The 22,622-nt window shown below is 39.9% G+C and overlaps 1 protein-coding gene and 1 pseudogene across 1 annotated transcript in view; both read right to left on the bottom strand.

The window, feature by feature from the left end:
* Positions 1-18,431, bottom strand: part of SKAP2 (src kinase associated phosphoprotein 2) — a 335,197-nt gene extending 316,766 nt beyond the window's left edge. Inside the window, exon 1 of the mRNA XM_025379327.1 lies at positions 18,343-18,431. The gene's annotated coding sequence lies outside the window, so the exon portion shown is untranslated. The remainder of the gene's footprint in view (positions 1-18,342) is intronic.
* On the bottom strand, positions 6,201-6,878 carry LOC112621634 (annotated as a pseudogene).
* Positions 18,432-22,622: the final 4,191 nt, after the last annotated feature.

Here is a 22,622-nt window from a genome sequence, read left to right as displayed (position 1 = left end):
GAGGCTGAGGGCAGCATGAGCCCAGGAGTTCAAAGTTACAGTGAGTCTAAGATCATACCACTGCAAGCCAGCCTAGGTGGCCAAGATATCTTCTTAAAAAACAAACAAAAACAGAGAGCTAAAAGTTGGCTGCCTACCTGGCTGCTTTATTCCTGCTGTGAAAACTGATTGTATGAGTTGGAGTTATCTTGTCATACCCAAATAAAATTGAGAAACCAAGGGGAGGAAAAGAAAAGCACTTGGTGGGTACAAGCACCTACCCAGGAATTATCTCACAAGCCAGTTACTAAAAGACCTGCTATAACGTAAGACCAGGTTTACCTAGTAGCTGCTGAAATGAACTGTCATAATGTTAAGACTTGTTTTACCTACCACTGTCACTCACTAATCAGCTTGCCCACGCCTGACAACTTCCACAGGGCCAATGAGTTTTCTTTCAAAACAATACATAATATTTCTTTTTCTATTAAAACTCCCAACGTTTTCTTTGTTCTTCGGACATATCCCTGGTCTGTGTATAGGCTCTGAATTGCAAATCTGTTTTCCCAAAGAAAACATTTTATTTTGAACTACTTCTTTACATTTTATTTGACTCTGACACTGCCTATCACCTATAGCTCAGATGCTGTTGTTTACTACAAGTATGCTCTAAGATCTTCAGAAAGATGTGGGAATTCTGCTCTAATCTATTAACAGATGCTTAAGGAGCACCGCTACAAAAAGCACATCATGAATTTACAGAAAGGAAGTTAGCATCAGGGTCATGAGCAGGCTGATTTACCATAAAACAAAGGAAGCTTAAGTTTCTTTTTTCGTCGTTTTGTTTTTGAGACAGAGTTTCGCTCTTGTTGCCTCTGCTGGAGTGCAATGGCAGGATCTCAGCTCACTGCAACCTCCGACTCCCGGATTCAAGCGATTCACCTATCTCAGCCTCCCGAGTAGCTGGAATTACAGGCACCCCCCACCATACCCAGCTAATTTTTGTATTTTTAGTAAAGACGGGGTTTCACCATGTTGGCCAGGCTGGTCTTGAACTCTTGACATCAGGTGATCCACCCACTTCGGCCTCTCAAAGTGCTGGGATTACAGGTGTGAGCCATCACGCCCAGCTCAGGAAGCTTAAGTTTCTATCAGTGTGTTTACACAGTCAATTTTGTAAAATTTGCAAATGTAAGATATTTAACTTCAATCAAGTAATGCCACTGACTCCTTCCACTCTGTCTTTCTATCACACTTCCTCTCATGTGGATGCGTGCTGGAGTGGCTACAAACATTTTGAGATTCGAGGGGAAGCTAGGTTGGTGGTACATTTAGTTTTAGTTTAGTACAGTGTATATGTGGTTTGCAATTACTTCCACATATAAGTAAGTTATTACCAGCTGTAATATCAAAGAATTACTTTCAGGGATATATCTACCACTGTGCTAACTAAGCCAATGCCATAATATGAAGGTGCTGGCTAGAGCTTGTTTCACCATATGTTTGATAGTATGATGAAATATATTTCTCACTGTTCATCAGTTATGCTTGCAATACATCCTCTGGGCCTCTGCTTTTCTTTGTTTTCTTTCTTTCCTTTCCTTTCCTTTCTTTCCTTCCTTTCCTTCTCTTTCTCTCTTTTTTCTTTTCTTTCCTTTTCTGACAAGGTCTCACTCTGTTGCTCAGGCTGGAGTGTGGCGGCTTAATTAAAGCTTACTACAGCCCCGAACTCCAGGGCTTAAGCAATCCTCCCATCTCAGCCTCCCAAGTATCTGGGCCTATAGGCGTGCACCACCATGCGTAGCTATTTTTTTATTTATTTAATTTTTTTTTATTATTTACTTATTGATTTATTTTTGAGATGGAGTCTCGCTCTATCACCCAGGAAGGACCGCAGTGGCATGATCTCAGCTCACTGCAACCTCCACCTTCCAGGTTCCAGTGATTCTCCTGCCTCAGCCTTCTGAGTAGCTGGGATAACAGGTGCTCGCCATCAGGCCAGGCTAATTTTTGTATTTTTAGTAGAGATGGGGTTTCACCGTGTTGGCCAGGTTAGTCTCAAACTCCTGACCTCAGGTGATCTGCCCGCCTCAGCCTCCCAAAGTGCTGAGATTACAGTCGTGAGCCAGCGTGCCTGGCCACTATTTTTTTTTAACTTTTTGTAGAGATGGGGTCGCGCTTTGTTGTCTAGGTTGTCTCAAACTCCAGGCGTCAGGCGATCCTCCTGCCTTGGCCTCCCAAAGTGCTGGGACTACAAGTAGGAGCCACCATGCCCAGCCTGCTTTTGTTATTTCTTCCACCTAGCCTTGCATTCCCACTTCCTCAAACAAAAATCCTACATGTTTTTCAAGATCAGATCAAATGCCACCTCTTCAACGAAGCCTTCCCAAGTATGGAATAAATCTCTCCATCTGTTTTCCATGAAATTGCTTTTTGTTTGTGCCTCTATTTAAAACAAGTAGGCCGGGCGCGGTGGCTCAAGCCTGTAATCCCAGCACTCTGGGAGGCCGAGACGGGCGGATCACGAGGTCAGGAGATCCAGACCATCTTGGCTAACACGGTGAAACCCCGTCTCTACTAAAAAAAAATACAAAAAACTAGCCGGGCGAGGTGGCGGGCGCCTGTAGTCCCAGCTACTCTACTCGGGAGGCTGAGGCAGGAGAATGGCGGAAACCCGGGGTCGGAGCTTGCAGTGAGCTGAGATCCGGCCACTGCACTCCAGCCTGGGGGACAGAGCGAGACTCCGTCTCAAAATAAATAAATAAATAAATAAATAAATAAATAAATAAATAAAAACAAGTAAACACTACGTTGTATTTTAGTTATTTGTTAACATGACTTTATCTCTTCCACTAGACTGTAAACTTTTTAAGGGCCACAAAATGTATCACTTAACTTTATATTTCTCACAGCATCAAATATGCTGTCTAAATCACGATGCCTAGACAATGCTGATGTGAACTTAATTTTTTAACCTGGTGTGCTCTTTTGTTAACATGAAGCTGAAAATATCTATTTGTCTAATCCATTATTTTTGATGTTAGAACAGGGCTTCCCCCACAAAGATATAGAGATTATAGAAAGTATATATAAATATATATACACACAGATATATATGTATATCATTCAAATGTAAACAATTAAAAATCTAATAATCTTAAGTCTTAGTGGCTTCACAAAATGAAGTTCTAGGTAGTAAGTTAATCTTTGTAAGACTAAGAGCTTAAAAGAAGACAGAAAAGACCACTGAAGGTCACAATTTGCATATTGATCTAACTGTATGCTTATTCTCTCACAAACATGTAATTGACTTTGCTTTTATTGGATTTGGGTTCTAAACCAATTTTATTAGTTGTAGTCTCACTGGTAATTTCAGTGAAGTATGAGAAACAGATGTTAGTTAAGAAGATAGCATGTATACACTAATCTGGATAACAGATTTAACACATACTGGATATACGGCTTTGTAGGCATTGGATTTGATCAATAGCTGTGCTCCATTCTTACTACATTTCTTGGGGTATGAAGTATTTCACAGTTAAGACCTGATTTAGTCTAAAGTTTATCATACAGAGCAAATACACAACTCAACTATAATTGGAAGCACCATCAAGTCCTTATCTGGTATAACAATAGGAGAATTAATTGCAATAATAAATCTTCTCTCACTAAGTACTAGAGTTTTAAAAATTATCTTTCTTGGCGGGGTGCGGTGGCTCATCCCTGTAATCCCAGCACTTTGGGAGGCCGAAGTGGGTGGATCACGAGGTCAGGAGATTGAGACCATCCTGGCTAACACACTGAAACCCCGCCTCTATTAAAAATACAAAAAATTAGCCACGCATGGTGGCAGGCGCCTGTAGTCCCAGCTACTTGGGAGGTTGAGGCAGGAGAATGGCGTGAACCCGGGAGGTGGAGCTTGCAGTGAGCCAAGATTGTGCCACTGCACTCCGGCCTGGGTGACAGAGGGAGATTCTGTCTCAAAAAAAAGAAAAAAATTGTCTTTCCTGTAATGACTGATAGTAGTAGAAAATTCACTGATTTGGGAATTGGAAGACTTAAAACCTGGCTGTGCCATTTATCAGTTGTGTAAGTCTGAGCAAGATGTTTTAACTCAGTATCTCTGTTTTAACATCTATGAAATGGGAATAATGATATTCAATCTTAATACTTGTTCTGCCTGTCTTTTTTCTAAGAGACAATGTCTTACTCTGTCATCCATGGTGGAGTGCAGTGATGTAATCATAGCTCACTGTAACCTCCAACTCCTAGGCTCAAAAGATCCTCCCACCTCAGCCTCCTGAGTAGCTAGGACTACAGGCATGCATCATCACATCTAGCTAATTTTTTTTTTTTTTTTTTTTTGAAGAGATGGGATCTTGTAATGTTGCACAGGCTGGTCGCAAACTCCTGGACTCAAGTGGTCCTCCCACCTCGACCTCCCAAAAGGCTAGGATTACAGGCATGAGCAACTGCACCCAGCCTTGTTCTGTCTATCTTATAGGTCTGCTTTGAGTAGTAGATGGAACTTATTCATTGATTCATTAGTATGTCTTTAGTGCCTATTAGATTCTATGACAGATAATGCATATTAAAGAGTTATATAAATTTCAAAGCCCCATAGAAATAAAGAAATTATTTAATTCAGAAAATATTTGATTTGGAATATTTAATATTGGACTAAGAAACATAAATGTGGAAACTTTGAGATATCTTACTAAACAGAAAAGACTATCCTTTTAATTTTTTAAAAATGTAATACTGTTTATTTAACTTCAAAAATATTTCAGCTTTCTAAACAAACCAAAAAAAATAACAGAACATTGCAAATTGTGTTTAAGTACAGGAGGTTCCTGAACTTACAACTTTTTTTTTTTTTTTAAGACAAAGTTTCGCTCGTTGCCCAGGCTGGAGTGCAATGGTGCAATCTCAGTTCACCACAACCCCCACCTCCTGGGTTTAAGCGATTCTCCTGCCTCAGCCTCCCAAGTAGCTGAGATTACAGGCATGAGCCACCACACCCAGCTAATTTTGTGTTTTTAATAGAGACAGGGTTTCTCAATGTTGGTCAGGCTGGTCTGAAACTCCTGACCTCTGGTGATCCACCCACCTTGGCCTCCCAACGTGCTGATATTACAGGCGTGAGCCACCGTGCCTGGACGAGGTTCTTGAACTTTCACTGATGCAATGGCTCTTCGCTTTGCTGACAATGAAGATTCCTACAGTTTGTTTAAAAACAAACAGTTTAGGCCAGGTTGGTGGTTCACACCTGTAATTCCAGCACCTTGGGAGGCCGAGGTGGGTGAATCATGAATTCAGGAGTTCAAGACCAGCCTGGCCAACATGGTAAAACCCTGTCTCTACTAAAAATTTAAAAATTAGCTGGGCGTGGTGGTTTGCACCTGTAATCCCAGCTACTCAAGAGGCTGACACAGCAGAATTGCTTGAACCCGGGAGGCGGAGGTTGCAGTGAGCTGAGATTGCACTACGGCACTCCAGCCCGGGCAACAGAGCAAGACTCTGTCTCAGAAAAAAAAGAGAAAAAAAAAAAATTTAAAAAGTACCGCACTTAACAAAAACAAAAACAAAAACCTTCTCATGCCCGCTGACTCCCTTTGTCCACAGCTAAGATGGCAGCAAAATGCTATGTCACTATATACAGAAACAAGACAACCTGAAGTTAAATGGATACCCACTGCAGAGTCAACAGGTCCAGCCTCACAGTGCACATCCTGAGCTACAGTCCCTCCAAAAGGCATCTTCCCCACAGCCTCAACACCGAGCAAGGAGCATCAAGAGTTTGTCTCGGCTTTTTTGTTCTTTTTACAAACTATAGACATGTACAGTTGATAACTCAGGATTTCTAGCCAATAACCATATAGTTAACACCACCTTACAAAAAGAAAAAAAGCCAGAAACATCTTTTAAATGCCTTGTCACACCAACAGCAAAGGGCAGAGAGTGAAGAGAACATGAGAATGCCTTATCATTTTTAAAATGTTTGGAAATAGGTACAACTCTGATACAGTTTCAGGGTGCTCCAGACACCCATGGCTACTTCATGTAAACCACTGATCTAGAGCACTTTGAGAGACTGCAATATGATCGTGATCAAATTTTGTAATTAAACCTAATGAGGGCAACAGACACTTCTCAAGTAAGAGATGTGTCAATTATGGTGCTCCCCACTCCAAGTATTCACAAGGAGACAAACAGTTTATTTATTCAGCCTCCTCCTGCTCCTCTTCTTCCTCTTTGCCTTCTTCATCTTCCTCTTCCACCTTTTTTCCAGGCAACAATAGCAGGATCCTTTGCGCCATCAAACTTTCCTTTCGACTTACAGTCAGCAACATCCTTCTCCTACTTCTTCAGCTTTGCCGCCTTAGTGATGTAAGGCTGCTTTTCACTGTCATTTAAGTTATTCCACATCTCACCCAGCTTTTTTGCCACATCTCCAATAGAGATAGTGGGGTTTGTGGATTTGATCTTGGGGCCTAATTCTGAACAGAACAGGAAGAATCTAGACGGTGGCCTTTTGGAGGCATTAGATCCTTCTTCTTCTTAGCTCCCTTAGCTGGTCCATAATCCTTCATTTCCTGATAATAGCACACTTTATCCACCTTTGCTATTTCATCAAATTTAGATTTCTCTTTCCCAGACATTGTCTTTCACCTCTCAGAGCACTTCTTGGAAAATTCTGCAAAATTGACAGGGACCTCTGGGTTTTTCTTCTTATGTTCTTCTCTGCACATCTGCACATAAAAGGCATAAGCAGACATCTTGCTCTTTGGTTTCTTGGGGTCACCTTTAGCCATCCTGAGTGTATTGTTTGCTAGTCTGGGCAGCGCAGGGCACCATGCATGGCTCAGTGCTCCCCAGCCTTGGGCTAGCTGCCTCCATGAGAGCCCAACTATCCTTTTAATTGATACAAAGCCCTGCCTCCATGGCTTAGATAAAAGACAAACATTTCAGCATTTTCTCCCTAATCTAACAGCAATGCTGAACTCATATACGTAGGAAATTCTAAGTGTGTGCATGTGTATGGATATATATAATATGTATGTATGTATGTGTATATACATACATATACATATGTGCATACAGATGTATAAACACACAAACATATCCAATTGTCATTCTCAAGGCCCCAGGACTTGCACATAGTTGAATTCTAAGGCAGCTGCGGCCATGGGATTAGGTCTAGATCAGGACTGTTCCAGCGAGACAGCAAAGGTCAGAATCACACCCAGGATGCCCTAGGAAGTCCAGGACATTAGCTAGTCAAAAATATTTATGTGATCACTTCTCAGGCTTTTGGATAAGATTGAATGCAAACTTATTTATTTGCCTTATCCATTTGTGCAGTCAGTCCTAATTGCCACAGGGAGAGAGGGAAACAAACAGAAAAAAACATAGTCCCTAACCTTGAACTGCTCACACACTCCACCGAAAAGCAGAAAAGGCACAAGAAAATGTCTTCAGAGAACACTTACAGAACAGCCCTAGTGCAAATGAATACCATGTCATGTAGTTTTTCTCCTTCTTCATCCTTCACTTAGATCCCAACAAAATAATCAAGAAAGCCACTTTTCCCCCGAGAGAGAGAAAGAGTATTCACAATATGCCAGTCACTAAACTGAATTCTTTACTTGAAGAAACAGAGACTCGGAGAGTTTAAATAAGTTTCCCAAAAGAAGTCACAGACGTACTAAGCAGCACGGACAGTTTCAAACTGAAATCTATATGATTCCAATGCTCTTAACCACTACACCATGTGGTAACTTGTAAATAGCATTGAAAACTGTAATAATCTTACTGGGCATTTTTTTGAGAATTGTTTGAGAATTAAGAATCGTTGGCCGGGCGCGGTGGCTCAAGCCTGTAATCCCAGCACTTTGGGAGGCCGAGGCGGGCGGATCACGAGGTCAGGAGATCGAGACCATCCTGGCTAACACAGTGAAACCCCGTCTCTACTAAAAATACAAAAACTTAGCCGGGCGAGGTGGCAGGCGCCTGTAGTCCCAGCTACTCGGGAGGCTGAGGCAGGAGAATGGCGTGAACCCAGGAGGTGGAGCTTGCAGTGAGCTGAGATCCGGCCACTGCACTCCAGCCTGGGTGACAGAGCGAGACTCCGTCTCAAAAAAAAAAAAAAAAAAAAAAGAATCGTTTTAAAAATGGTTAAGAAAATTCTATTTAGACAACTTATTTGTCCCACTCATAACACATGAAAACCACCACTGCAGATTGAGAACAAAGGTACTACAGAGTGAAGATGGATCTGAATTGAATCCAACGGTGAACTGAAAGGATGCGAGAGACTAAGTTAGTAAGAGTTGCCAAGATCACTCTGCTCCTTCACAGAACTGAGTTAGTAGAGGAAAGAAAGCTGGGCAGGCAAATGTGATTAGGATGAGGAGTTTTCATGATAGACACACCCCACTCCATCTATAACATACCCAAACTCCAGCAGTGACCCAAACACAAACTGAGGTTCTTGGGGTCAAAGGATTCCCTCTTCTATGAACAAAATATGTCTCCATGTCTCTGCACATGCTGTTGCCGCTCCCTGGAATACTCTTCCCCACATATCCCTAGTAAGATATTTCTCTCAAAAAACTCAAATTGGCCAGGCATGGTGGTTCACACCTGTAATCCAAGCACTTTGGGAGGCCAAACTGGGAGGATTGCTAGAGGCCAGGAGTTTGAGACCAGTCTGGGCAACAAAGTGAAACCTTGTCTCTACAAAAAAAATTTTAAATTAGGCAGGTGGGGTGGTCCCCGCTACTCAGGAGGCTGAAGTAGGAGGATCACTGGAGTATAGGAGGTTGAGGCTGAGGTAAGCCATGATCTTGCCACTGTACCACTATACTCCACCCTATCTAAAATTTTAAAAAATACAAAGCTCAAATATCAGAATTACAACACTGCCTTCTCTGACTCTCCCAAGCAAACAGAATTACTAGTAGTTAACACCACTATTATAGAATTTGGAGTGTGAGTGTGTGTATCCCCTCACCATTCTGATTAGCTGAATTCACTTATAAATTGCTTAATCCACACAACAGTCAGTGTTGCACAAGACTGCAGGTTGTTCAAACCATTCTTAAAGTCAAACTGTCTCTCTAAAAAATTTGGAAATGTATTCACATTAATAAAGATATCATTACTACAAGTGAACTACATCTTTATTTGAAATGAAGGCATGTTCTGTCCCTAAAGTTGGGCCAGGAAGAATGTTTATTCTACTCACTTTGCAGTAGGAAACCTTTACACATTTGAAGGCACAGAGAGTTACTTCTCTGTGCCTGAAGCTTGAACTACGGAGAGGCTGCATAGTGAAGTAGGAAGACCACCTGGTTAACAATCAGGAAACATGGATTACAGTCCTAACAGGCTTGCAAGTCACTGAAACTTAGGCCTCATCTTTCTTTATCTAAAATAAGAGAGTTGGTTGGATCAGGTGTTTTCTCATGTCCTTTCCTGCTTGACACTATAGTATTAATATATGATTCTACTATAAAATAAAAATACTAGAATTCAAGAAGCAATGCAAAATCAGAAATAGGCTTTGCATGAAAGTATGACAGCACAGGAACCCAAGAAAACAGTTCATGAGCCTGTCCCAGAATACAACAGAAGCACAAACAGAGCCCTCCTCATACAATCCTCTTCTGCCTTCACCCTTAAAGGCTGAACCTTGCTTGAACCTCTTCTTCTCCATCTTTTCCTCATTGCCTCCAATTAAACCATTCTTTATTTTTCTTCTGGATTACAAATCCATCATAAAGTGATAAGTTTCATAAGAATTCTGCATTATTATTGCTCCTAGACTTTGCAGAAAGCAGTGCGTGACTGAAAGACATACAGACCATGTTTCCCATTGCATATATATGTGTAGGTATACATATAATTTAATGATTTTCTCTTCACACACACACGTGTATACACACACATATACCCTCACAAAAACCATATCTTATGTTATTCAAATCAATATTGATTAGGATTTCATAATTCAAGTTTTATGAAAATACTTATTAACATTTCATCATTTTATACCTCAGATAAGCACATAATGCTTTTCCAAACTATTCAGTTTTGCTGTGGAACAAATATCTTTATTAAATGAATATTCATCAATAATAAAACACTAACTATAGGGTTTGAATATTTTAAGGTTATTAATCTATTGCTAGTCAAAAACGTTTTAGAAATGGAAACTTTTGCAAATATGCCTCTATTCAAAACAAAGTATTTATATGTAAATGTCATGATATCTGGGATTTGCTTTAAAATACTCCTCCAGCACCTCTTCCAAATAGTGGGGAGGATAGATGAAACAAGATAAACAAAATGTTATAATTTATCAAAGCCGAATGATGGATACGTAGGAATCCATTATACTATTCTGTCTGCTTTTGTGTATGTTTTCATTTTTCCATAATAAAAACGAAGATTTTAAAAAATACATAATGCCTTGAGCTGGGTGCAGTAGCTCACACCTGTAATCCTAGCTACTTGGGAGGCTGAGGCTAGAGGACTGCTTGAGCCTGAGAATTTGAGGCTGCGGTGAGCTGATTGTGCTGCCACTGCACTCCAGCCTGGGTAACAGAATAAGACGCTGTCTCCAATAAATAAATAAATAAAATGACTCTACACTAGTGGCCTGAAACATACAAAACTCATGACAAATGTGTGTTGAATTAAAGTGCATATGTAGAAACAATAAACAAATAATCAAGAAATAAAGCTAATAAGTAGAAACAGTTTTAAATTTCGGTGAAGATTACTGTAACCACTGAGAAATTAAATTATATTCTTGGGTCCCTTTAGTGTTTGTTTTCCTTATACATTATATAATTTTTCAATCTTACTGCCTTATTTTGTGATCTTTAGATCACATTAAAGGGTGAAAGGTGGCTTGGATATCATCAATGATTAACATTTACAAAGTCCCCACTATGTAAACACATAGCACTCTGTGGGACTCCTTTTACTATATAAGACAATAGCATGGAGTGCTAGCCGATGAGAAACATCTTTATGAGACCACAGGAAGATATTAAAAAAAAAAGTCATTCTCACATATAGAAAATGCATTTCATTACATTTGTGTTTATCACCATATGTTCTAATTCTCCTATACTTGTTATCACTTGCTTACTGTATTAATCCAAATGAGCTGCTGCCACTATATGCAACATCAAACCGCAGTGACTTAACCCACTACGTATCAACTTTTAGAACTAAATACTACTTTTGAGATGATCTGTCATTCACAACTATGACTTCTCATAATATTCGTAATGTATTCATTGTTCCAATGTGACCATTCAACTTTTCCTGACTACTCACTAATATGTAAATATCTATCTAAGGCAGTCTTTTAAGAGTTTCACTTCTCATTACCATGCAAAGATTGAAAAACAGAGATACCTCAAAAAGAAAAATCATTCTCTCCTTAAAAAAGTAGCCAAAACGGCCTTACTCCAACATTTAAATGTGGCGAGAATTTCATCAGCTAGAATCTAAATTGCTTTGGAATTTAGGTGGGGTGGAACACATGTGTGAACAAAACACTTTAATTAGGCTGGGCTCATGCCTATAATCCCAACACTTTGGGAGGTCGAGGCAGGAGAATCCCTTGAGGCCAAGAGTTTGACACCAACCTGGTCAAAATAGTGAAACCCTGACTCTAAAAAAAAATGTTTTAAATACTTTAATTATCTATTTCTACATATAATAGAGCCTGAGGTCCATATTTTTCTCTTCATTTTTGCCATGCCTTTTTAAGATTAAAAAAGGAGCTCTTTTGACTTAAGAGACATAAGAGTCAGATGTAAAACTTTAACCATGAATGGATCCCAGTTTGAAAAAAAATTATAAATACTTGGGGAACAAATGGAGAAATCTGAATATGGATAGGTTATTGGATGATATTTGGGAATTATGTTAATTTTCTCAGTTGTAATAATGTCATTGTGGGTAGATAGAAAAACGGCCTTATTTTTAGAACGTCTTTGCTGAAGTATTTAAGGGTGAACTGTCAGTCATATCTGCAACTTTATCTGAAATGGTTCACAGATACATAGATGGACAAAGGCAAAATAGTAACAACTGGTGAATCCAGGTAGTGTATATAACTTCCTGTATGCTTGAAATTTTTCAAAATAAATACTTTTAAAAAGCTCTTTTTCTGGGGGTGGGGAGGGAAACTTTACTTAGACATGCTAAATGGTGACCTAGGAGAATAATGTATGAGAACTGATGTAACCTTCTGACCTAGAAGTGTACTTTTTAAACCAGGTTACTTACTGCCCAAGGGTTCCATAGCTGGGGAAGATACAATGAGAAATCAAGTACATAACAAAGGTATCAGTGATGGTTATCATCACCTCAGCAAACTGCCATACCCTCAGTACACAGTGCCCTCAGCCACCATCTCCAGATCAATGTGGCTGTCAATGACAGATGGCCAAAGCATCCCTATTCACTCAGGTCATTCTTAGTTCACACGGTCCAACAGGATTTAGGAGTCTTGTGTCATTAGACTGTCTTTAGAAAACAACCTAGCCATTAACAGCGGAAACAGAGTAATGTTGTATGTCAGACAGCTCACTGTTGACAGTTTAAATACACTCAGAAAGCTTAAAACATGTTGATTTTCTGTGTACTACAATTACATTTTTACTAGCAGAGAACGTATCATTAAAACGTAAATGCATGTTGAAAGCAAAGCTATAAAAAGACTTTTCTGTCACAAACTATTTCTAGACCCACCATAGCTAGGAAGAAAAAGTAATATTGTTTAGCACTGATTTGATCAAAATTGTAATTGCTGTGGAAAGGAGAAGGGACTTTTGGCTCAAATATAATTTTTAATACAGTTTATACTTCACAGAATCTGATTTGGGATCCACTTAGTTTAGAGACAGTCACAGTAAAACAGGTACCTACCTTTACAGTAATATTTCATGAGAATATTAACAATTTCCTAATCATTGCAATATTAACCCTTTATTACATGGTCCAATATTTTCACTATTAATCATTCAGCTTGTCCCTTGAGTTATCTAAGGTAAGGTATCACCACTTTTGCCCAAAAGGTATAAATGCTCAAGCAACACAAAGCAATACTGACGAGGCCCTATATTTACTACAGGTAAATATTCTTCTCTATTTCAGTTATTAAATAAATCCTACTCACTAGGAATTAGGATCTAAGCAAACATAGTTTTATGAATAGCCAATAAATTAGTTATGGATGCATAGGGAAATCCATTTAATTTCAAGCAAGACCTTGAAATACATTTAGCCATTTGTGTCTATGACATACAAATAACAGACTTATTACTATCACAGGGCAAATTTCTTCTTGCTCAAGTACTACTGACTTCATTATCTGAGGATTGGATTTGGCCCAAAGTTTATTGACTCACAATATTTTCCTTCATAGCAGTATTTCCATGAACAGTTGCCTTTAAATGGAAAAAAACAGATCCATAGTTGTTAGGGGAGGCAGAAGAGGATGGTTTAGCATTGGTGAGCGATGTGGTCACTGAATACAATGACCCTGTTCTGGTCAAAGAAAAGTCAAGAATACTTCATTTAGAAAGACACTTTAAATATTTTCTAAGAAGAATGAAAAATAATTTATTTAGAGAGACACATCTCTCAAATTTCAAAAATAAATTGTAGCATTTATATAATAGTTGCTATAATGCTTCCTCACTAACAAGACAGAGAACTCAAAAATAAAAGAATCTTGGGCTCTAGAAAAAGCAGTGGGAAACCTCTGGCTCTTAGTTTAATTTCTTCTAGCTAGACCATGAAAAGTTTTCTAAAACTAAGTGTCCTTTGTGCCTCCCTTCTCTACCATTAAGAGCAACAAATACAGCTGTGCAAACAGCAGGAATGTGTGGTAAGACACACGTCCTGACTCTTCCTGGAGGAATTCTTTTTCAGACATGTCCACAATCTTCTGAGTCAGTAGGCTCAAAGAAGGATGAGGAGATTGTGGGCAAGGGTAAACTCCGGCCTGAATCCATAAGAGAAGATATAAAGCAAATTAGTTGGGATTCTTGGGCAACAGAAAGAAAACTTTCTGTCAGCTGGCAAGAAAGAAGCTGAGAAAGCAAGAAATACTGCTATTCCTCCTGTCCATTTTTATCTTTTTCTCCTCTGTCACCTTCTTTTTTTGATTATAAGAACATAGGCCTTGGAGTCATTGTCAGGGTTTGAATCTCAGTCCATTATGTATTCATTGTTTGATTTGGGTAATTTATCTAATATATGATTTGGTCTCCTACTTTTTATATTTTGTGTATCCATTGTATGTTTTTTGGTTTGAGGTTACAATGAGGTTTACAAATACTATCTTAAAACCCATTTATTTTAGTTTGATAAAAATTTAACAGTGTTTGCATAAACAAGCAGACAAGCAAAAAGAAAACTAATAGGCTAGGTGCGGCGGCTCACGCCTGTAATCCCAGCACTTTGGGAGGCTGAGGTGGGTGGATCACTTGAGGTCAGGAGTTCGAGACCAGCCTGGCCAAAATGGTGAAACCCCAGCTCTACTAAAAATACAAAAATTAGCCAAGTGTGGTGGTGTGCAGCTGTAATCCCAGTTACTCGGGAGGCTGATGCAGGAGAATCTCTTGAACCCAGGCGGCAGAGGTTGCAGTGAGCCGAGATCACGCCACTGCACTCCAGACTGGGTGACAGAGCAAGACTCCATTTCAAAAGAAAAGAAAACTAATAAAAACTCTATAGCTTAACTTTATTTCCCCACTTTTTAACTTATTTTTGTTTCTATTTATTTATTTTTTGAGACAGGGTCTTGCTCTGTTGCCCGGGCTGGAGTGCAATGGCAAAATGGGTGGAATGATATCTCATGGAATTTAAGGATTGAATAAAATAATATTAAATACATAGCAGGTGTCTGGTTCATGGTAGGTACTTGAAAAATATGTTAGCATTTTTCTTCTTTTATTTTTAGTCTTGATTTCTTCTTTGCAACTTTTTTCACATCTGATAGAACTTTGGATCCTGAGACCAGGCATGATGGCTCATGCCTGTAATCCCATCCCTTTAGGAGTCCAACACTGCAGGACTTCTTGAGGCTAGGAGTTCAAGACCAGCCTGGGCAACATAGCAAGACCCCATCTCTACAAAAAGTTTTTTTAAATTAGCAGGGCGTGGTGGCATGTGCCTATAGTCCTAGGTACTTGGGAGGCTGAGGCAGGAGGATTGCTTGAGCTCAGGAGGTCGAGGGTGCAGTGAGCTATGATCATGCCACTGCACTCCAGCGTGGGCAACACCACAAACAAACAAACAAACAAGTTTGGATCCTTTTCTCTATTACTTATTTTCTATGGATCAGTGACATTGGATAGAAAAATTTCTCAATACTCGGTGTAAGTGGGATATTCAACCACAAGGGTTGATGGCTTCATGTTTGTCTGAATCCCAAAAGACTGAGTTTCCTGTTGATCTGATGAAGAACTATTTTCATAACAAGAAGTTTCAGAGAACCTGGGAATTAGAAAAGAAGAACGACTGGCTCTTATCTTTCTGTTTTTGTTTGTTTGTTTTTTGAGGCGGAGTTTTGCTCTTGTTGCCCAGGCTGGAGTACAGTGGCATGATCTTGGCTCACTGCAATCTCTACCTCCCAGGTTCAAGCGATTCTCCTGCCTCAGCATTCTGAGTAGCTGGGATTATAGGCATGCGCTACCACGCCCAGCTGATTTTTTTAAATTTTTAGTAGAGACGGGGTTTCATCATGTTGGTCAGGTGGGTCTTGAACTCCTGACCCCAGGTGAACCACCTGCCTTGGCCTCCCAAAGTGCAGGGATTACAGGCAGGAGCCACCACACCCAGCCACCTGGCTCTTCTTAATTAACGATTGTTATGCTTGCATTGCCTCTGAAACAATGATACAGAATTTAAGTAGAGACTCCAAGTGGCTGAACAGACTTCAATGCAGCCTGAGCCCTGATATAGGTCGTGTATCCTCTCCTCAAAATGAGATTTGGGCTCTGGAGGACTGTCTTATTAAAAGCAAGTTTTAAGAGCAGAGAAGCGTGTCTGAACCGGATCTGTAGAGAAAAATTCTGTGTTGAAAGCAAAATGAATCTTAGCTCAAGTTTCAGCATGTTACTTTTGAACTAGCAATGCAAGTACTATGTTTTTTAAGGATATGGAAGGAACCCAAAATTCATTGCAGAAAGGAATCATGATTTAAAAAAAAAAAAAAAAAGAATAAAAGGGTAGGAGAAAGAGAATAAGAGGAAGACAGAGGGAGAAGGAAACATTTACTCAAGTGGAAGTGTTCTCTTCCTAGCCTCCAAGAGAGCACCCCTTCTGGGTGGGCAGCCTGGGGAAGAGCACTTCAAGAGCAGTTTGCTACAGCAAGCAATGTTGCTGACTGTTCCCTCCTTGGAACTCTTGGCCCTTTGGGTTTCTGGACACCCCTATTTTAGTCCTCCTTCTCCTGTGCCCTCCCTGATTATTACCCAGGGCTCACTCCTTAGAGCTTTCTCTTCTCATTCAGAAGCTCTAGATTAACAAGTTTATTTATTTCTGTGGCTTCTCCTACCCCTTAAATGATTGCAACTCCCAAACGTACCTTTTTAAACCATTCTCTCTTTTAAAACCCACAGGCCAAACTGGCCATCAGTAACTGATTGGTGATCATTTCTAAAATCAAAGTTATCTCCATTCCTCCTAAACCTCTTTCCACCATCCATACTCTATCTTCCAGTTCCCAAAGTCAAAGCAGTTCTGAAGTCATTCTTCATTATTTCTTCTAATTCAACTACCAAATCCAATCTATCACCAAGTGCTATTGAATGTACTTCTAGAATCTCTTTCTAATCTGTACCTATCTTCCAATCCTACTGCCACTGTTTTTTGAGATTTTTTGGTTTGTGTTTCTTTGTTTTGTTCTGTTTTTTTGAGATTGGATCTCATTTTGTCACCCAGGCTGGAATGCAGTGGCGATCATAGGTCACTATAACCTCGAACTCCTGGGCTCCAGGGATCCTCTCACCTCAGCCTTCAAAGTAGCTGGGACTACAGGTGTGAGCCACCATGCCCAACTAATTTTTAAAAAAAAAATTTTTGTAGAGATGGAGTCCTGCTATGTCTAGGCTGGTCTCAAACTCCTGGGCTCAAACAATCTTCCCACCTTGGACTCCCAAAGTACTGGGATTACAGGCATAAGACACCATGTCCGGCCTACTGCGACTGTTTTATACAAAGCTTTCATCATATCCTCCCTGGATTCCTAACTTTCATTTCTGATCTTTTTTCTGGCCAATCTTTGTACCAAAGTGAACTTTCTAAAACATAAATCTAATATTTTCTCTTTTACTAACTTTAATAACCTCTGATGGGTTCCCTCTGGTTCTCAAAATAAAAATCCAAATCCAAACAACATTCTTCATTACATTGATGAAGTGTTCCTTAACATCCTCATCTCTTGCAATTTCCCCCTCTGCACTCATAGACCTTATTTCAAACCCTGCAGTTTGACCACAACAGGTTATGTGCCACTCCCCAAGCACAGCATGTTTCTTCATGATTCTTTGCACGTTCTGTTTTCTCTATATGAAATGTTGTTCCCTGCCTGGTGAGCTCCTTCATACTCTAAGATTAAGCTCCAACGTCACTCCTCTGTAAAGCTTTCCCTCACTGCCCAACAGATTACTTATATCTACCTGTGGGATTATTAGTGCTTACCTCTATTGGGGCATCTTTAAAGATATACTGCAAGTACTGGTTTATGTATTTTTCTCCCTGAAGAAATGAGACTGACATCATGAGTTCCTAAAAGATAGGCATTGGCTCTTATTCCTTTTGATGTCCCCAGCTGTTCACCAAATACTCAATAAATGTTAATGATGTCAAGATAATTCAACTTTCCACACAAAGAAAGAACCCCAGGACCCTCCAGAAAGTGCCACCCTTTCCCAGAAAGAACTCTTTAGGCCCATGTAGTCTTGCCCTGTGACTTAGCCCATAGCTAGAATAAGGGCAGAACATATTCCTTCAGCTTAAAAGAGAGACCAGTGGGAACAGGGCAGAGAGAGAGAAAGACAGAGAAGGAAGGAGGAAGAGAAAGATGACCACTCCTTTGATAATTCAGTGCACCTTCCCCCCCAGAAAAAGGAATCTTGTTCCTTGATGGCAAAATTGGAAAAGAAATAGAACCTTCCCACAATGCTCTGTATTTAGAGGATACTTAAAGAGCACTTGAATTTATTTATTTATTCATTCAAGTGTTCTTTAAGTATACAGGTGAATGCTCTCCAGTTGGTGGGAAATTTTTACTAGAAATAATGAACTCAGCATCTCACTCACCTTAGTTTGTCCTTCACCAGCCCGTCTTTCCCTTTCTGAGAGTCTTTGTCTCCCTCTCTTCATGTCCAACAAGCAGAGAAAAATTAAAGTGGCACCAGGAAATTTTTCTAGCCTCTATATCCAAATAACCTCTTAAAAATAAACTTGATTTACAACTACAACACATGCAACTGAGTATCTTAACTGTAAATCTAATGTAACCATTGTTCCTTTGGATGCTTCCTTAATTTAAAGAGTGATAAATATACCCTTTAAGGACTATCAGTTCTAATCATTTCCAAATGACTGATTTCCAGTGTGTTGCTACCATACATTTCCTTTATATAAATAAAAAAAGTTTCTAAATTGCTTCCATTAGTGTATAGAAAAATATCTGTTATTTATTTGTAAATGGTGATGGGAAGATTATAAGCATATTGCCAGATAAAATTCTATAACAATTCTCTTAGTATATTATGTTTGAAAATGCAATATTTATATAGTAGAAACTACAATATTAAGCTTCTATAAGTTTGTCCTTTTAAAATTTAAACTATTAAAATGTTTTTAAATATGAGGAAAAACCTTTTAATGCCAACTCCATATCAAAGTTTAGGATTTTGCATTTATACAGAGCAGAGTTCATGAACTCCTGCTAATCATGTTAACAATCTACCAGGTTTCTAAAGGCTCAGCAGGGGTTAGAATTAGAAGGCTCTGCCATCAACATCAATAACAGGAACAGTGACACTCAGAGGAGTTTACCACTGTGCTCTCCTAAGAGGGTTCAGCACATTCAGGCACTGTAACCCATAATTGAAAGAGACCTATAGTTAGTGATTCCAAAAGAGATCTAGAGGGACACATTATTTCAGATTTTGTTTTAAATAATGAGTCTTAAAAATTACATATGTGTGTAGGTATACATATTGTGTGCTAGTATATATACAATATTATGATGGTCATACTTTTTATTTGAAAGAGCCTTACCACTCAAGAGGATTTTGAGTTCAAATTTTTGTTTTGGTAACAAGAAAGATGCGAATGAAATCTCAAATGTTTCTCTGGGAGGCAAGAAAAGAGCTTGAATCCCTAATTCAGAATGCAGCCTGTTGGACAAATGATGACTCAAATAATCTCATGTATCCTGGGCCCAAAGCAGGTGGCAAATCAATTCAGAAACACATAAAAACAAAGTTAATACCTTTGAGTTTACAGATATACATTAGAAGCCAATTTCAAAGTATTTTTAAAAATAAACTTTCCACAATATGAATTTGTTATCTATGGATTTCCACAGGCAGGAAAACGTGCCCTCTTCCACCCCTATTTTTCGAATAATCCTCACCCAATTCCCTTTCTTCACTCCCTTCTCCATAAAAAAGGCAATATTCAAATCTTAAGGCCAAGATGGCTAAGGTGGTTGTTGTTGTTGTTGTTGTTGTTGTTGTTGTTTGAGACAGTGATGATTAATACTGAGTGTCAGCTTGATTGGATTGAAGGATGCAAAGTATTGATCCTGGGTTTTTCTGTGAGGGTGTTGCCAAAGGAGATTAACATTTGAGTCAGTGGGCTGGGAAATGCTTAAATCCTTAATCTGGGTGGGCACCATCTAATCAGCTGCCAGCACAGCCAGAATATAAAGCAGGTAGAAAAACGTGAAAAGGCTAGACTGGCCTAGCCCCCAGCCTACATCTTTCCCCTGTGTGGGATGCTTCCTGCCCTCGAACATCAGACTCCAAGTTCTTCAGCTTTCGGACTCAGGCCGGCTTCCTTGCTCCTCAGTTTGCAACCTATTGTGGGACCTTGTGATCATGTGAGTTAATACTACTTAATAAACTCCCCTTTATATATGTGTGTGTGTGTGTGTGTGTGTGTATACACACACATATACACATCCTATTAGTTCTGTCCCTCTAGAGAACCCTGACTAATACAGATTTTGGTACCAGGAGTGGTTCTAGAGGAACAGAATATTAAGGATGGAGTTCTTTTGTTGGTTTTGGGGTTTCTGCAGTTGACTGCTTAATATGATTAGACCCAAAAATGCTAAGGACTGTACTTCTAATAGTATGGAAAACACTGAGAGTCTTTGGTGTGAACTGTTTAGAGAGTTATAAAAAATAAATGCATTTGACACTCCTGATTTGCCACTCATGAGAAACAAGTTTAGTGACTCTATACATAATACCTTTGACTATATGTGGAGAACCAATGAACATAATGAAGTTGGTTGGTTGCTCCTAAGATCACTGGACAGTGATGAAAGAAAATTATGAACTCAGAGACTCTAACTCCTGGCTTCAGAAGCAGATACTGAGCCTCAAATCCGCTAAGATTGCCCTGAGTGAGAGTTTTATCTCCTGTAGAGAAAGAGCTGAAATTGTGGAAAAACAGACACAGCTCTTATCAAGCAAGTGGCTGACTTCCAAAGAAAGGTGCAGGCATAGCCTCACCAGGTGTCTACTGCTAAAGTGAGGGCATTAATTGGAAAAGAGTGGGACCCTGCAACTTGGAATGGGGATGTGTGGAAGGACCTTGATGAAGCTGGGGACACTGAGCTTGTAAATTCTGATGAACCTTTTTTGCTAGAAGAAACAGCTTCCCCATCCCCAGTAGTGGCAATATCCCCTCCCTGACCCATACTGCCATCATCTTTTCCACCTTTGTCTGAGGAGATAAAACCTGCGGTGCCTGAGGCAACAGTGATGGCCTCCCCTGAGGCAGCTGCCAGGCAAGACAATGTTGATTCGCTTCTGGAGCCACCCCCAACACCCCTGTTTGTTTCTAGACCTATAACTAAAGTCCTAGAGGTGAGGTTCACAGTGTGACCCATGAGGAGGTACAGTACACTCGAAAAGAACTGCTTGAGTTTTCTAATTTATATACGCAGAAATCTGGAGAACTGGCATGGGAATGGTCAAAGGAACATAGAGTTGGATCAGGCTGAATTTATTGATCTGGGCTCACTAAGTAGGGATTCTGCATTTAATGTTGCAGCTTGTGGAGTTAAAAAAAAAAAGGCTAAAATAGTTTATTTGCTTAGTTACCTGAAATACGGATTAAAAGACGACCCACTGTGAGTGAGTTGGAAATGCCTGATCTCCCTTGGTTTAATATAGAGGAAGGGATCCAAAGGCTTAGGGAGATTGGGATGGTGGAGTGGATTAGTCACTTTAGACCTACTCATCCCAGCTGGGAGGGTCCAGAAGCTATACCCTTGAACAATGCTTTGTGAAACAGATTTTTGAGGGCAGCAACTGCAACTTTGAAGAGCCCTGTAATTGCTCTTCTCTGTATGTCAGATCTAACAGTAGGAACCACAGTCACTCAAATACAAAATTTAAATACAATGGGAATAATTAAATCCCAAGGTGGCAAGGTCCAAGTGGCGGCACTCAACCATCAAAGGCAAGCTACTGTAACAAACAGCAGAGGCAAAGTAGCAATCAGAATAGCCTGACTCCTGTAGAAGTCTGGCATTGGCTAATTAATCTAGGCGTTCCTAGAAGTGAAATTGATAGGAAGCCTATTGCATTCCTACTTAATTTATATAAGCAGAACACTTCTATGTTGAATGGACAAAAGACTAATTTGAATGATAAAAACAGAGAATCACAGCCCCTCAATCAATTTCCAGACTTGGGCCAGTTTACAGACCCAGAACCCCTTGAATGAAGGGGAGGCTGGGTCCTCTTGAGGAAGGATCCCACTACACTACTGACAATTTATGCTGTTAATCTTTCTCTCATCCTTCCCCATGGAGACCTCCAGCCTTTTACCAGAGTACCTGTGCATTCTGGAAAGGAAAATAATCAGGCATTTTGGGGACTACTGGACACTGGCTCTGAGCTGATGTTGATTCCAGGGGACCCAAAATGTCACTGTAGTCCTCCAGTTAAAGTAGGGGCTTATGGGGGTCAGGTAATTAATGGAGTTTTAGCTCAGGTCTGACTTACAGTGGGTCCAGTGGGTCCCTGGACTCATCCTGTGGTCATTTTGCCAGTGCCAGAATGCATAATTGGCATAGACATACTTAGCAGCTGGCAGAACCCCCACACTGGCTCCCTGACTGGCAGAGTGAGGGCTATTATGGTGGGAAACGCCAAATGGAAGCCATTAGGGCTACCTGTACCTAGAAAAATAGAAAATCAAAAACAACATCACATCCTGGAGATTAGTGTCACCATAAAGGACTTGAAAGATGCAGGGGTGGTGATTCTCACCACATCCCCATTCAACTCTCCCATTTGGCCTGTGCAGAAGACACACGGATCTTGGAGAATGACGGTGAATTATCA

Source organism: Theropithecus gelada, chromosome 3 (assembly GCF_003255815.1).
Source record: "Theropithecus gelada isolate Dixy chromosome 3, Tgel_1.0, whole genome shotgun sequence".
In the NCBI taxonomy this organism is placed as follows: Eukaryota; Metazoa; Chordata; class Mammalia; order Primates; family Cercopithecidae; genus Theropithecus; species Theropithecus gelada.
This window is presented reverse-complemented; position numbering and strand designations above follow the sequence as displayed.